This window comes from Myotis yumanensis, unplaced genomic scaffold (genome assembly GCF_028538775.1).
Source record: "Myotis yumanensis isolate MYYU_CA2020_CCGP unplaced genomic scaffold, mMyoYum1.0.hap1 SCAF_1, whole genome shotgun sequence".
Classification (NCBI taxonomy): Eukaryota; Metazoa; Chordata; class Mammalia; order Chiroptera; family Vespertilionidae; genus Myotis; species Myotis yumanensis.
This window is the reverse complement of record NW_027223752.1, coordinates 39,347,927-39,364,478: the sequence shown is the minus strand read 5'-3', so window position 1 is coordinate 39,364,478 and position 16,552 is coordinate 39,347,927. Positions and strand designations below refer to the sequence as shown.

General features: G+C 41.2%; 1 protein-coding gene across 1 annotated transcript in view; it reads left to right on the top strand.

Annotated features, from left to right (window-relative positions):
- The first annotated feature begins 4,393 nt into the window (after positions 1 to 4,393).
- The window catches only part of SYT16 (synaptotagmin 16), a 105,488-nt gene continuing 93,329 nt past the window's right edge, over positions 4,394 to 16,552 (top strand). The window contains exon 1 of the mRNA XM_070418782.1: positions 4,394 to 4,466. The gene's annotated coding sequence lies outside the window, so the exon portion shown is untranslated. The remainder of the gene's footprint in view (positions 4,467 to 16,552) is intronic.

The following is a 16,552-nucleotide window of genomic DNA, read 5'->3' as shown; positions in this document are numbered from 1 at the left end:
TAGATTTGTACTTATTCCTGTTTTTCTCCACTAACTTGAGAAGTCCAAGTGACTGGAAGAGCACAAAGCCTTAACAGTGGTTGTCTTCATCTTTTTCTCTATTTTGCAGATTGTATCTGAGGAGCCTTATGTTGCTTTATAATGGAAAAATAGACTTTATTCAAAAGTAAAAATCTAGTTTCATTAGTGAATGGAATTATTAGGTGCAAATATTTCTGCTTATGAATGATATGAACACTCTTTTTTTCTAAGACCTGATTTTATGTAAATCATATCCAGTGTGGTTGGTGTTACTGACCCACTTGAGGTATATCTTCTCTTTCCAGAAGTTTCCGTTGATAGGTACATTTTTTTTTTTTTGCCATGTTGTAACAGAGAAGAGTTTAACACTTATTCAGGCATGAAATATCTACTGAGTGTCTACCTACCCTGTGCTAGCTGCTGAGAGTACAGTGAGTAACTGAGGCATAGGCTCTGTTCTTAGGAAGTTTAAAACTTATTTGAAAACTGTTGAAAAAAGCTGTCAAAGGCTCGGTGGGTGGGAACCTACAGTACAAGCATCCAGCCTGGTCAAGAGGAACAAGAAAGGTGTTCAGAGGAAGAATAGTATCAGAGTTAGCCAGAGGAGAGGTAAGCATTTGCCTTACAGAGTTGGACTAACCTATTTAAAAGTCTGGAGGTGAGCTCTGTTGGGGAACCAGAAATAGGCAAATACACTGACAATAGAGTTTGATGTTGGTGAGTGACAAGTGACAAAGGCTGGAATCAGTAGCTAGGTCATGAAAGACCTTGTAAACCAAGTAAAGGCATTCAAATTTTGTCCTATGGGTAATGGAAAGCCATCGGAGGGTGTATTAATTCCCTAAGGTTACCATGACAAATTACCACCAACTTGATGGCTTAAAACAACAGAGATTTATTCTCTCAGAGTTTTAGAGACCAGAAGTCCAAAACCAGGTGTCAGCAGGGTTGGTTCCTCTGGAATCTCTGAGGGAGAATCTGCTTCATGACTGTCTCCTAGATTCTGGTGGCTGCTGGCAACTCTTGGCATCCCTCAGCCATAGGCTTCATAACTCCAGTCTCTGCCCCATATTCACATCTCTTTCTCCTGTGTCTTCTTCTCCCCCCACCCCGCAGTCTCTTATAGTGATACTTACTGAAATTAGGGCCCACTCTAATCCAGGATGATCCCATCCTAAGATCCTACCCTGATTGCCGATGCAAAGAACTTGATTTCAAATAAGGTCACATTCTGAGATTCAGGGTGGACATGTCTTTTGGGGGACCATGATTTAGTCCACTATGGAGGGTTTTAGGAGAGGGCAGTTGAACAAGTCAGACTTGTATTTCAGAAGATCACTCTGGCTACTGTGTGGAGAAGGGACTTGAGGGGATAAGACTGGGCCCATGGAGACCAGTGGGAGTCTGGGTAAAGGATGATAGTGGCTTTGATGGTAAGGAAGTGGAGATGAGTGTAGGAAATGCTCTGAAGGTGGTTGGTTTTGAAGGGGAAAAGAGAGAGGGCTATGGTTGAGGAGCACATAGTGGTCAGGAAGGGCTTTTAAAGGAAGGGAGATACTTGGTGCATTTTTAATGCAGATGAGAAAGATGGTGTATCTCCAAGGGAAAGAAGTTGAAAATACAGAAGTGAGGGGCAAAAAAAGCAGAGATAATTGTTTTGATGAAAGCGGGGGCGGGGGGGGGGGGGGGGGTGGGTGGGGGGGGGGGGAGCGAGATGGGTCCAAAGCACAGAATGTGTATAAAGCAGCACATGCATCCCATATTGGACTGCTCCTACATAGTGTGACAGGTCTGTAAAGATGATGATGGTGATGCTGAGGGAGGTGGTTACTCCTGTTTGAGAACCCTCTATGTGCCAGGTGCCAGACTATTTTCCCTGTGTTACCTTATTTATTCTTGGATATAGCTATGTTTATTATCTCCTTTCATTGCTTAGGAACCAGAAGCACAGAGAGGTTAAGTAACTTACCCAAGGCCACACAGATAATAAGTGGTAGAGTACAGTTTTCTTCCAGGCAGTGTGACTGCTGAACCCATACCAGTGAGCACCGCTGTCTATGCTGCCTTGGAAGGGCGAGGGAACAATCGTTATGTGCACACTTTTTTCCCCCATGGTATATGTTGGTTTTGGTAGCAAGCACTATTATCATTTTTACAGACCACAAAGCTATTATCTTATCTCTGATATTTTGTTTCATTTGTTCTTTTATTGGCTTGCCACTAGATAGATTTAGTTTTCTTTATCTTTTCATGGAGTTAGGACTGGTTGGATTCATCCTTTTTCTATTTATTTGGATGGTAGGGCAAGGTGAATATTATTCTTTCATATTATTAATGTTCATATTAAATCTGCCCAAGGGTTAAAGCTGCTCTTAGGAGATTAATTTTCATAAGCTTTTACATATACCCAACTTCCTTGAATAACTCATATTGACACTTGTTTTGTAATCACTTTCTCTATGCTACTTGATGTCTGGATTTCTTTAATTTTTTTAAATTGATTTTTGTAGAGAGGAAAGGATATATGTGTATATATATATCTACACTAATAAAAGAGAAACATGGTAATTAGCGTACGAACGCTACCCTTTTCATTGGCTAATCAGTGAGTATATGCAAATTAACTGTCAGCCAAGATGGCCGCCGGCAGCCAGGCACTGAAGCGAGCATGAGGCTTGCTTGCTGCGGACTCCAACATTCCCCGCCTCACTTGCCAGCCTCTTAGCTGCAACTCTAAGCAACTATGTACTATGTTGCAAATAAGAAGCTAAACAAAACCCCAGAAACCAGCTTCCATTCAGCCGGGCTCGTACCGCAACATTGTATTGATGTTTTCAGCAGTGAGGCCTCAGAGCTAAAGCTGGCCCAGAATAAAAAAAGAAAAAGAAAACAAGGAGCGGTTGGAAGCTTTAGTCACTCGCCAGCCGGAAAACAGCCCTCAGCCCCTCACCCAGACTGGCCAGGTACCCCAGTGGGGACCCCCACCATGATCCAGGATACCCTTCAGGGCAAACCAGCCAGCCCCTACCCATGCACCAGGCTCTATTCTATATAGTAAAAGGGTAATATGCCTCCCAGCACCGGGATCAGCGGAGCAGTGAGGCTCCCGGCACCAGCATCAGCGTGACAGGGGGCAGCGCCCAAACCCCCTGATCGCCCTGCGGCTCTGTGTGTGACAGGGGGCGGGGCCACAACCTCCCTATCCTCCCTGCTCTGTTCGTGTCTAGGTTAAAATGTCATTTCCTTAGTGGAATCTTTCTTCAGCCCCAAACTAGCTCTGGTCTCCCTGTTATATATGTCACATAGCTGAATACAGTGGATGGGAATCTAAGGCATACTGTATAACACTTAATCAGGGTTATTTAATGCTTAGGATTTTTTTTAATAAGGAGAAAGAGGATGATGGAATTTCATATTTCAAAATTCTAAAATATTAGCAGTAAAATATAATTCTAATTTCTTCTATAGATGGCATGGATTAGAAATTTTCTTGTCACCATAGATAATCATCATCGTCATATTGCATAGTTGGACTTGCAAACATATATTCAGGAAATGACTTTTGCTCCAATCACTAGTATTGATGGATGTATATGTCTGAAAGTTTATCCTAAGTGATTATTTTTATTTTTAAAAATATACTTTTATTGATTTCAGAGAGGAAAGGTGAGGGAGAGAGAGATAGAAACATCAACGATGAGAGAGAATCATTGATCGGCTGCCTCCTGCACGTCGCACACTGTGGATCGAGCCTGCCATCCAAGCATGTGCCCTGACCAGGAATCGAACCTTGACCTCTTGGTTCATAGGTTGATACTCAACCACTGAGCCATGCCGGCTGGGTCCAAGTGATTATTTTTTAAGCTTAGGCAGCTGTATTATTAAGAGACTTGCTTTTGTGACACTGATCAACCATTTACAGCTCAGTACATTTGATGGATATCTCCTTTATAGTTTACATGCTTGAAGTTGAATATTAGGTTGAGGACAGGAGTGAAAAGAGGTGTATTCCAGGGAGAAGAAACCACATGTGCAAAGGTACGGAGGTCTGTCATCTGAGGAGCCATCCTTGCAGAATGTACCTGGCAGTGGTCCTTATCCTTCTTCCTGTATACAGTCCTGGGGATGCCAGCCAGTCAGGACTTGTAGAGTATTTGCCACACTCATTAGTAAACATAACGATTCTGAGTGAATCTGATCATGTGTTAGAACTAAAAGCTGGAGCACTTCATTGTGATGATATTTTTTCCTTTGTGTTCTCTTGCCAGTTCCTCTTGAGGCCATTGGCTTCTTGTCTGCAGTTGGGATCTTTATCATGCTTCTGGCCATCCTGTTCCTCTTCATCAGCAAGAAGCTGTGTTTTGAAAAGATAGTTCTTCCATGCTTGGAGCAACAAGGGAAAAGAAAGCACTCTAAAGACCAGACTGGGATCCACGAAGGGCTGGGTAAGCAACGCGCTTCACATTCTCCTGAGCCTGACAACTGGCTGTGGTTTGGGTCAGGGGAGGAGGGTCACCATTTCCAGGATGAGCCCCATTAAGAAATCGCACATGAGCCGTTTGGCCGCCACTGTGGTGGACATGATAAATGGATGTTACTAAAGGATACATTAACTTTATGAAAGTAATGCTCTCCTTCGAGCCTGAAGAGCAGATGGGAAAAACCTGACCACCACTTCCTGTCTTAGCTTTTTAGATGTCTGTGTTGAGTTTCCCTCTGACTGAAGCTTGAAGGAAAAAATGTTTTTTGATTGACAAGAGCCTTGATGTGTTTTGGTCTCATTGGGTTGGAACAGAGTTGACATTTCCCTCCAGTTCGCTATTTCTGAGATTTTTGGTGCTCAGGACCACTCCTCACTTCAAAGGGAGGTTTCTCCTCATTAAGTTCACTGAATCTACTGCATCATTTACTAGCAGCCTTCAGTTTGATGGGAGAGAATAACATAGTTAAAGAAATAATTGGCTTCCTGCTCTTAAAGGACATGTTCTGTTTTCAATTGCTGAAGTGTAGAACTTTGTGACATAGGGTGTTAACACAGAGTAATGGTTATCAGCACATGCACGCTGGACATTCAAAGACAGTGCTGTTATCTTATAGGTAACAATTTTCTTTTTATATCAGTCTGATTCTTACAGGGTATGGGACATGATGTAGCTGGTGGAGGAATAATCTTTATACATATAATTTTTCTTATTATATATATATATGTTTTTTGTTTGTTTTGTTTTTTTAATCCTCACCCAAGGATATTTCCCCATTGATTTCTAGAGATAGTGGAAGGGAGAGGAGAGACACAGAGAGAGAAACATTGATGTGAGAAAGACACATTGATTGGTTGCCTCTTGCACGTGCCCCTACCAGGGCCAGGGATTAAGCTTGCAAACGAGGTACATTATATTTTTGATCAAGGGCAAAATATTGAGGAGAACACCCATTACAGTTATCTCACTTCCTGGGTATGTTCTAAGTAAACCTGGACCAAGGAGAATATTTGGTTTATGGATATGGCAGCTTTTGTAGCCATGGATACTTCAGCTTTTTGCTTTAAGAAAAGACATAATTTAGGCATAAATGTGTATTCATTACCTATTGCTTCATAACAAATTACTCCCAAACCTGAAAGCTTAAAAAAAAATTCATTATCTCTCAGTTTCTGAAGTTCAGGGATTGGGGATCACCTTAGTTGGGTGGTTCTAAATTGATATTTTTCATGAGGCTGCAGTTGGAATTTTTCCTGCAGTCATCTGGAGGCTCAACTGGGACTGGTGGACTCACTTCCAGGATGGCAGGAAGCTCCAGTTCCTGCCCACGTGGACCGCTCCACAGGGCTGCTGGGATGTAGTTATGACATGCAGCTGGCTTCCCCGACAGTGAGCCCTGCAAGAGAGGAGAGCAAGGAAGAAGCCACAGTTCCTTTTATGAGCTGGTCTGGGAAGTCAGACATTGTCACTCCTACCACATTCTATTCATTCACTAAGTACAGCCTACACTCAGGGGAAGGGGAATTAGGCTCCACTTTTGAAAGGAAGAGTATCAAAGAGCATGTGGACATATTAAAAAATTTCCATAAGGGAGGGGTGTAAGTCGAAGATCTGGTCATCGATTTGGCATCGTTTTGAACTTTACCTGGGACGTCTGACTCATCTTCTGAAAACAGACTGGAATACTTTAGAGTCTGTCATGTGAAAATGGGACTTGCAAACGGTTTAGCCACTACTGTCCCATCTGGACAGGAGGATGAATAGACTTCTTTTTGGTCATGAGGTGGCATGGAGATAGGATTCTAGTGATTCTACTTTTCTTCCTGCAGCAGCTCCCTGTCACTGGTTGTGGTTCCTTGGAAAATTATGGAACCTTTCCAAACTTCAGTTTTCTTATCTGCATATTGGGATTATTAATATAGCCCTTTTAGAGTTGATATAGATAAATGAACCAATTTTGTATAGATACCAGCATGATGCTATGGTGGAAGTCCTAATAGAGCTTGACCCATAGCTGTGCAGCATTAACAAAATACCAGTCACAGTAATGGCTTCTAGGAATGACGTCACATGAAACTCTATTTAAATTGGGAGGTTAAAGTTGGTGACGTTTTCTCCTTTGCAAGCTATTATGGCTACAGATAACTAAGGTTAGAGCTATTTAAGACATTTGCCTTTTGTCTTGTTTGGCATGTTATAGTATTTTAAAGACAATTATGAATTATACTTGCAAATAAATTGAGGGTTGAAGGTAATGTTGAAACAATAACAATAAAGCACGACTCAGAAGCTGCTAGCTCAGGAAACACTGAAAAATCCATGTCTGAAAACTCAGAGTAGGGTCATAAAAGGAGCTTTAAAAAGAATTTAACCAGGAGAATCTCCAGATTATAAGAAGCAAACACCTTCATTATGATTGACATTTCTCCTCTTAAAAGTTTAATTATCATTGATCAAAAGTCTTTGCAAAACATGCTTCTAACTTTTGATATTTGCCTTTATCCTCAGAGCACTTATTTCTCATATGATGTTCTTAACATATTTGGAGAAACGTCAAGAAGGAAGGCAGGCAGCCTGATGTGGTGGAGAGAAGTGCAGTGCAGACAGCCAGGGCTTAGCTCTGCCACTAATTGGCCATGATATTTAGGGCCTTAAGTCCTCATTTGCAAATCGATGAGTCTGTCTAGGCTTCTCCTAATTCCCATCATGCAATCCTATTTGATTCTTAGGGTTACTATAGAAATTTCTTCTCTAGGTCTCAGTTTATAAATGAAAGAGGCCTAATAAAAATAATTTAAAAATCTTAGATTGAACCATATAAAATTGCCGTTTTTATAGATAAAAACTGGCTGACTATCAGAAACCTAATCATTATAATCTTACTAGAGGAGGCCTGGTGCACAAAATTTGTGCACTGGGGATGGCAGTTCCTCAGCCTGGCATGCGCCCTCTCACAGTCTGGGAGCCCTGGGGGATGTCTGACTGACGGTAGTTGGACATCCTTAGCGCTGCCTTGGAGGTGGGAGTGGTTCCCGCCACCAGCACTGTACTCACCAGCCGTGAGCCCGGCTTCTGGCATGTGCCCTGACCAGTGACCTCCTGGTGTATGGGGGGATTCTCCATCTAACTGAGCCACACTGGCTGGGCTCAGATGAATTTTAAGTGGACCAAATATTTTGGAATAAAAAAAGGCTTAATATTATGCTCCTTTTTTCCCTCCTAATAGGATGACTAAAACCTATAAGTGCCACTGAAATGCTATTTATACAATTTGCAAACTTTTGGATTGAACAATAGTTTGTTTTAGAGTTGTAGACTGAGTAGTCTTTAGAAAGTTGAAATCTTCTACCCCCTACCTCTTCCCTACTTTGTATTTTTTTTGTCGTGAAATAGTAGTGACCCTTCCTGAATGGCTCATATGAAAAACAAGATCCAACTTGAGGGGTGGTATTGAATTCTATGAAATCACTGTTTTTATAGGTTAGAAGTTTCATATGGTCCAACCTATTACATGAGATGAAAACTGAGAATTGAAGAACTGTAAAAAGTTGTTTGAGTAACAGGACAAGCCTTGATATATCTCATTGTGCTGTCCAGTTACTTGTTCTGATGACTTGCTTAAGATATAAATAATTGAGAATACTTTCAGTGGGGCCTATCGAAGTATGACTAATTGAACCTAGTTTGATGAGTACAAATTTCAAAGAACTCAGTGGGAAGTTACTGGTTTGAGAATATTCATTCATCCACTCAGTATTATTTATTGAGAATCTGTGTTATGCTACATAGTGTATGAAATGCTGGAAATATGGATGAAGACAAACAAAAACAAAACTGAAAGAAAAGAGGCAAGTGAAGTAGTTCTAGGTTGCTATAAATGCTACGAGGACCTAAATTAAAGTCTAATTGAGAGAATGGGGAGATTTACCTTGGAGAAGTTTGAGCACATTTTGCTCATTGCTGGAAATATAGAGATACACATACACATATATTATATTGGTTCTGTTTCTCTTAGAGAACAGTTACTAATACAGTTCCCAATGGCCACTATAAGCATTTTAGTTATACTACCATGTATATGGAGAGAAAGACATAGAGGGGGGTGGAGGGAAAGAGGGAAGGAGGAGGATTATTTTAAGATATTAGTTTACTAGAAGCCTATTGCACGAAGATTCGCGCAATAGGCCTTCCTTCCCCTGGCTGCTGGCACCGGTTTTCCTCCGGCACCCGGGACCCAGGCTTTTGGTCTGGCCGCAGCAGAGAAGCCAAGCCTCTTCAGTCTTCAGTCTTCAGTCTTCACTCTGGCCGGAGCCTTCAGTCTTCGCTCCATGCTTATGTATGCAAATTAACCTCCATCTTTATTGGGTTAATTTGCATAGTCGCTCTGATTGGCTGGTGGGCGTAGTGGAGTGACACCAATTTGCATGTTTCTCTTTTATTAGTGTAGATAATGATTATGGAGGCTGCCAAGTCCAAAATCTACAGGGTAGGTCAATAGGCTAGAGACCACGGAAAAGCTAATGTTGCAGTGTGAGCTGAAGGTCATTTGCCGACAGAAGTTCATCTTGCTCAGTGTAGGCCAGTCTTTGTTCTATTAGTCTTCAACTGATTGGATAAGGCCCACCCACATAATGGAGGGTAATCTGCTTTTCACAAAGTACACCATTTTAAATGTTAATCTCATCCACTAAAAACACCCTCACAGAATTCTCCAGAGCAATGTTTGATAAAATATCTGGGCTCTGTGGCCACCTTGACATCTTAAATAAACCACTACAGGAGCTTACTTAACATCTGTGTTTGTGTTCTTATTTCCTTCAGTGTATTATGGTAGGGAGTTTGGGAAGAGATTTTCATTTATAAAATACTAGAGGCCTGTTGCACAAAGATTCATGCAATAGGCCTTCCTTCCCCTGACTGCCCGCACTGGTTTTCCTCAGGCACCCGGGACCCAGGCCTTTGGTCCAGCCACAGCAGCGAGGCTTGGCTTCTCCGCTGTAGCCGAAGCCAAGCCTCTTCAGTCTTCAGTCGTCTTCAGTCTTCAGTCTTCTTCAGTCTTCAGTCCTCTTCAGTTCACTCTGTGCCTGCATATGCAAATCAACCACCATCTTTGTTGGGTTAATTTGCATACTCATCCTGATTGGCTGGTGGGCATAGTGGAGTGACACCAATTTGCATGTTTCTCTTTTATTAGTGTAGATAACTTTATCATATAAATTTTCAAGCATACAGAAAAGTAGAGAGAATGGTATAAGAACCTAATGTGCCCATTACCCAGCAACTTTTAAGAAAGACTAGAGGCCCGATGCACAAATTCCTTCTCCTGGCTGCCAGCACTGGCTTCCCTCTGGCACCTGGGACCTAGGCTGGCTCCCCTTTGGCTGCCCGCAGGCACCCTGGACCCGGGCTGGCTTCTGCTTCATCCGGAATACGTCCGGAATGACATCTGGAAGGATGCCTGGTCTAATTAGCATATTACCCTTTTATTATTATGGATGCCCTGTCTAGTATTGCTCAGTGAATAGAGCATCAACCTGAAGACTGAAGGGTCCCGAGTTAGATTCTGGTCAAGGGCATGTACCTCGGTTGCAGGCTTGACCCTGGGCCTAGTTGGGGTATGTGAGGAAGGCAATCAATTAATGTGTCTCTCTCACATCCATGTTTCTCTCTCTGTCTTTCTCCTTCTCTTCCACTCTCTCTAAAAATTAATAGAAAAATATCCTCAGGTGAGGATTAACAAAAGAACAAAAAATGAAAGACAATTCATTTATGTTATACCCTATTGTCTTCATTTCCTTGTTTTCCTTGCACAAAAGGAAATAGATATGTCCTTTTAAAATCTTGATCCTTAACAGCCTAAGTGCTCATCAGTAGATGAATGGATTAGAAAACTGTGGTACATGTACACGATGGAATACTATGCTGCTGTAAAAAAGAAGGAACTTTTACCTTTTGCAACAGCATGGATGGAACTGGAGAGCATTATGCTAAGTGAAATAAGCCAGTCAATGAAGGAAAAAGACCATATGATCTCACTCATTCATGGATAATAAAGACCATTACAAACTTTTGAACAATAATAGATACAGAGGCAGAGCTGCGTCAAACTGATTGTCAAACTGCAGCTGGAAGGCCAGGGAGGGTTGGGGGGCAGGAGGGAGGCGGGTAAGAGATCAACCGAGGGACTTGTATGCATGCATATAAGCATAACCAATGGACATAAGACACTGGGGGGTAAGGGAGGCCAGGGGATTGTCAAGAGTGGGGGGGGGGGGGAAGGACACATATGTAATACCCTTTGTAATACTTTTAGCAATAAAAAAAAAATCTCGATCCTTTCCTATTTTTATTTATTTATTTATTTTTGCAACTTAGACAATGGATTATAGTCCCCGGCTCGAGAATTTGACTTAGCAAATGAACATGTTACACAGCTAGCTGATTGCTGGAGATAGGGGACATTAGATTAAAGGTTGGGAAGATACTAAAAATCATTTGACAGATCTGGGCACATTCTCTCTATATAAAAGGCTAATATGCTAAGTGTCCCTCCTACTGTCCAACCGGTTGCTATGATGCGCACTGACCACCAGGGGGCAGATGCTTAATGCAGGAGCTGCCAAGCTGCAGTGACTTGGCAGCAGCGGTTTGGGTGATGCACCCTGAAACCAGAGAGGAGGGAGCCCGATTCCTTGCAGGGCCTCGCGAGTCCACCTTTGGCCGTGGGTTATGTTGTTGCTGGGGCACTGTCAGCCCTGAATCTGGTTTACTGCACACTTATGTTTGCATTCCACACCCTGTAACGACAGCAACTTTGCAGAGTGCCCTCTCGCACTCCAGGACCCTTCGGGGGATGTTGTACAGCCGGTTTCAGCCTAGTCCCTGCAGGCCAGGCCTAGGGACCCCACCTGCTGGAGGGACCCCTCTCACTCCGCAGACCCCAGGAGGGAAAGCAGGAGATTGGCTCCAGGGCGTGTCCTGCCCTCTCGCTCAGTCCTGCCCTGCCAGCCATTTTCTAATTAATTTCCTTTCAATGTGCAGGAATCCATGCACCAGGTCACTAGTTGGAATATAAGCAAGTCTACTTTCTGAGCTATTTACATGAGGGTGCTTAGTGAGTTACCTTGCAAGCATGCTTCTTGTGGCATTTGAGCTTCCTTTGTGATACTAGGATATTAATAAAATAAGAAACTCTAAACAGTATGAATTACTGTGGAGAGGTTTGCCAATGACTGTAGAGCATTTCTCTCTCTCTCTCTCTCTCTCTCTCTCTCTCTCTCTCTCTCTCTTTCTCACACACACATTTCCAAGTCTTAATTTTTTAAAAATATATTTTATTGATTTTTTACAGAGAGGAAGAGAGAGGGATAGAGAGTTAGAAACATCGGTGAGAGAGAAACATCAATCATCTGCTTCCTGCACACCCCCTACTGGGAATGTGCCCGCAACCAAGGTACATGCCCTTGACCAGAATCGAACCTGGGACCTTTCAGTCTGCAGGCCAATGCTCTACCCACTGAGCCAAACCGGTTAGGGCCCAAGTCTTAATTTTTGGCAGAAATTCTGAGTCTTTTTGTATATGAAATAGCCATTGCATGGGATTTTATGACGAGCATTCTAAATAGACCTCAGTAAACCTTGGTAGATGAAATAGAAGCACCCAATAAATTGCTTGGTGGACTGAAGTTCTTGCCTAATTCTGCAGCATGGGTTCCCAGGATGATCTGAGGAAGCCTTAAGCACACATACTTCCTTTTGCTGGAGGTAGTGAATCTATCTCATCAACTTTTTGGGTAGCTTTGAGGGATTTTGATGTAATGGAGATGAACATATCATTTATAGATGAGGAAAAGGCTTATAAGTTTAAAGCTTATGCACGTGCTAAAAAATGGCATCACGAACGACAGTTGTTCTCTCTGTGATATCTTCCAGAGATACGTTCGTGCCTGGAGGATACCATGGGTGGTATAAGTTATATTTATCGGAGAATATTGTTTTTTTTTTGTGCTCATTTGTGAGCAAGACAGTAATACTCATTATACTTTAAGGGGACACATGCCTTAAATTAAAATAAGTCAGTTGATGGGTGGGCAGCAGGGAAAAAGGATTATTGTTTGAGTAGAAGAGTTAGTAGCAGAGATCACTGTTTCTGCATTGAATTGGTTGTCAATGAGTTTACATGCTTAACTAGCTATTTGAGTAATCTGTTTTAAACTAGTGATTGAAGTAATATGCTTAAAATATCATCATTTTTCTTAGCCTGACAGATTAAAGTTAAAAAAAGGGGCATTTCTATGGTTATGTGTATCCATTAGAATATGGTGCATTCTTTTAAAACCCACTTACATAAGCAAATGCCTTATTTACAAAAGCTCTCACAATAAATTTCAAGCCTGTATTATTCCCGGCTGTCTGATTGAGGTTTAATGACAAGATGACAGATATTATTTGAAGTGTGTGAATTTAGAAATTCCAAAAACATTAAGATTCTTATTTTCTTAGTTTCTATACTCTGAATTCTCAAAAACATTTCTTAATACTTAAGAACAATTAATGTCAGTTTTATAGAATAAAATTGCTACCTGCTTAGAAACTGCCGTTCTTTTCTTTGTTTTTCCAAGCAAGCATTGACAACAGAGTGGTAATTTATATTTGTCATTCCACAGAAGTGTGGGCCACTTGATACAGAAGAGGGTGATGGAGAAAAACCTTTTAGGGCATTAATTGAATGTTGTTGTTTTTAATTTTAAATTTTTTTTGTTAATTCTCACCTGAGGATATTTTCCCATTGATTTTTAGAGAGAGTGGAAGGGAGAGGAAGAGTCACACAGAGAGAAACATCCATTAGTTGCCTCCCATATGTGCCCTGACCAGGGCAGGGCATCAAGCCTGCAACCAAGGTACTTGCCCTTGACCAGAATCGAACCCAGTACCCTTCAGTCCACAGGCTGATGCTCTACCCACTGAGCAAAGCAGGCTAGGGCTGCATGTTTTTTAAAAAAATTATATTGAAGCAAAATACAAATCATAGCATTCTAAGGCACATTATAGAAAGTATGGTGAAATTCTCAATGTCTTACCTGTACTCTTTAGCACAAAGTTCTTTCTTTTTAAAGTTGTTCTTTGACCTTCCCCAACCCCTCCATCACTCCCACATTTTTCTATGTGGGAAAGATGTCAGAGTCCTTTTACATTAATATGTTTCACATGGGGTGGCTTTATAGCCCAAGACCTAACTACAATTGGTTTTAAGAATATTTCAGGGAATTTCCCCAAAGAATCTGAAACTAACCAAAATGTGTATTTTGTATGGGATTAGATTTAGAAAGAGGATATCAACATGAAATTTAATTTTCTTTTTAAAAATATATTTTTATTGATTTTAGAGAATAAGGGAGAGGGAGAGAGAGATAGAAACATCAATGATGAGAGAGAATCATTGGTTAGCTGCCTCCTTCATGCCCCACACTGGGGATCAAGCCCACAACCCAGGCATATGGCCTGACCAGGAATGGAACCGTGTGACCTTCTGGTTCATAGGTCGGTGCTCAACCACTGAGCCATGCCAGCCAGGCCTGAAATATCATTTTTCATATCAGTTGGAGGATTTTTCTTTCTATTATTTGATTTATTTCAGATAATAAATATGAGAATACCCTATTTACACTAGTGTATTTTTTGGAATGCATTATCAGTATTTTGTTACCAGAAAGTAGAATCCATTGATTATAGGTGATAGTAGTAAATCCTAGTGGAACTGAACTGTGCTAACAGAAGGCTGTGGAGGTATTTGCTGTTCCTCTGTAGGTAAGCTTCCATATATTTTAGTAAGAAATTGGAAGGATTGAAAGAAGAGGAGAAAAAGGTAAAAGACAAGCATTAGTAACTTACAATGGAAATACAACTGCATTTTGTTTTAACTGAATAGACACAATCTGTATAACTATACAGGATGCTATAAAATAGGTCATACGTGTATGTAGAATTAGTTAAGAATGTTTGGATCCACTCTCATGTGTAGAAAACAGTGCTTCCCAGTTCTTATGGGATATTCCTTGCCAATGGAAGGGAAATGCAGAAGGAGTATTTTTAAATGTTCTTTGATTGGGGACACTTTGGCTGGGCAGATCTGAGGGACGTCGTGTACCACCCACTTAACCTACTTATGTCTGCAACCACAAAGATCCCATTAAGGCTGCTGCTTTTGCTGGGATCCCAAGGGGATCTGATTATTAATGTTTGCCAGACACAGAAGTATTGACATTGTGGTGTTATTAGCATTACTATTCTAAGAGCCCAGTCATCAAGGACCCCAGGAGAACTTATTTTGATAACCGCTAATGAAGGAGATAAAATTTGTAGCAATAGTCATTTTAGTAATGAACAGTTTTAATACCTGCTTAGTTTGAGGCTTGCATAAACAAATGAAAGGAAAACAGAAGGAAAAATATTGAGCACTTGCTAGCATTGATTTAGGTTGAGAGTTCCAACTTAAGAGTATTGATGTGTTCATTCATAGACAGAAGGGGGCCAGGGCAAACAAGAATGTAAGGCTGTGTCCTAGGACCCAGCAGAAACATGTGCAATGGATTAGTAATTTGTGCGAGAATTGTTTTCAGGCTATAAGTGAAAATTTCATTAGATGAAAGATTTATATTTCCCTCATCACAAACAGGGTGGGAACCTGATTAAAACTTGTGTAATTATTGGTAGTAGGGTATCTTTCAGACAGACTAACCTCACCAATCTGGGCTATGTATAGCAGTGACAATGGGGGATAAGGGAACCTTTTGAGACTCTCAAAAAAATAGAAATATCATATTCAGGAAAAAGCTTATTCATTTAATATTTTGCATATAGTTTAAAATTTATAAAAAAAAATCTATGGATCTTATAGGAAGTTAGCTTGTGGTTTTATTTCCACTGTCTGTGATAACCTTTTTAAAAAAATCATATTATTCCATTTATATAGAATTCCCAGAAAAGGCAAATTATAAAAACAGAAAGTAGATTAGTGGTTGCCTGGGGCTGGAGTGGGAATGGGGATTAATTATATATGGTCATGAGAGATTTTACTGGGATGATGAAAATGTTCTTACACTGGGTTACAATGATGGTTGTACAATTCGATAAACTGACTAAAATGTGTTGAGCTGTGCACTAGATGGGTGGGTTTTCTCCTGTGAATTGTACCTCAATAAAACCTTGCTGTTAAAAGTGTGTCAGTGGGCCAGTATAAGCATGATGTGGGAGCTGATTAAGAAAGAAAAACCATAGGCCCCTCTTCTAACCTATTAGTGAAGAAAATAATAATAATTGTAAGGTAAATAGTCCCCTGAAATATTTTTATGATGATGATTGTTATCTTGGTTAGCCAGCTATACATTCTTGTTTTATTTTAATAGTAAATACAGTGGGGCCTTGACTTACGAGTGTCCCGACTAACGAGTTTTTCGAGATACGAGCCATCTCTCGGCCGATTTTTTGCTTTGAGTTGTGAGCTAAAATTCGGGTTACGAGCCAGCTTCAGATACCCCACCACTAGTTGGCACAGCGAACGTCACAGTGAACGCCACAACATCAGCCCAGCATCACGTGTCTCACTCATTCACTTTATGATTTGACATACGAGTAATTAGAGTTACGAGCTCCATCACGGAATGAATTAAACTCGTAAGTCAAGGCCCCACTGTATAGAAGTCATCTTTAGCCTACCTCTAGTCAAAGCTCTTATAACTGTCAATTTTATGATATCTAAATGAATGTGATTTAATGATATTCTTGTTCTAATGGAGAATAGTAGGTATTTTTTTTCTTGAGATGTAAAGGATTGCATATTATTATAAGAATAAGAGGCCTGGTGCACAAAAATTTGTGCACTCGGGGGGTCCCTCAGCCCGGCCTATGCCCTCTTGCAGTCTGGGACCCCTCTGAGGATGTACACCTGCTGGCTTAGGCCAGCTCCCAGGGGCCCAGACATCCCTCTGGCAGCCCAGCAACCCTCGGGGGATATCCACTTACCAGCAGGGAGCAGGCCTAAGCTGCAGTCA